The sequence below is a fragment of the Mesitornis unicolor genome, unplaced genomic scaffold, assembly GCF_000695765.1.
Source record: "Mesitornis unicolor isolate BGI_N332 unplaced genomic scaffold, ASM69576v1 scaffold13689, whole genome shotgun sequence".
In the NCBI taxonomy this organism is placed as follows: domain Eukaryota; kingdom Metazoa; phylum Chordata; class Aves; order Mesitornithiformes; family Mesitornithidae; genus Mesitornis; species Mesitornis unicolor.
Genome location: NW_010205292.1, coordinates 1624 through 1843, shown reverse-complemented (window position 1 = coordinate 1843; position 220 = coordinate 1624).

Genomic DNA, 220 nt, shown 5'->3' with positions numbered 1-220 from the left:
ATGTTTGGGGCAGGAGGGGTTTGGGGGCCGCACTCCCCGTTCAGAGCCGGTTCCAGGCCGCCTGCGCAGCCCCGGCCTCCGATCCCACTTCCCCGCAGAGCCCCGTGACCCTGGCTCGCTTGCGGCCGGGGCATTAATGTTTAACAGCGCTCGGAGCTTTTCCTGCCAGGAATTCCCCTTGGCTCCCTCTGCGCCTCTCTGAGCTCCCGGCCCCTCTCGC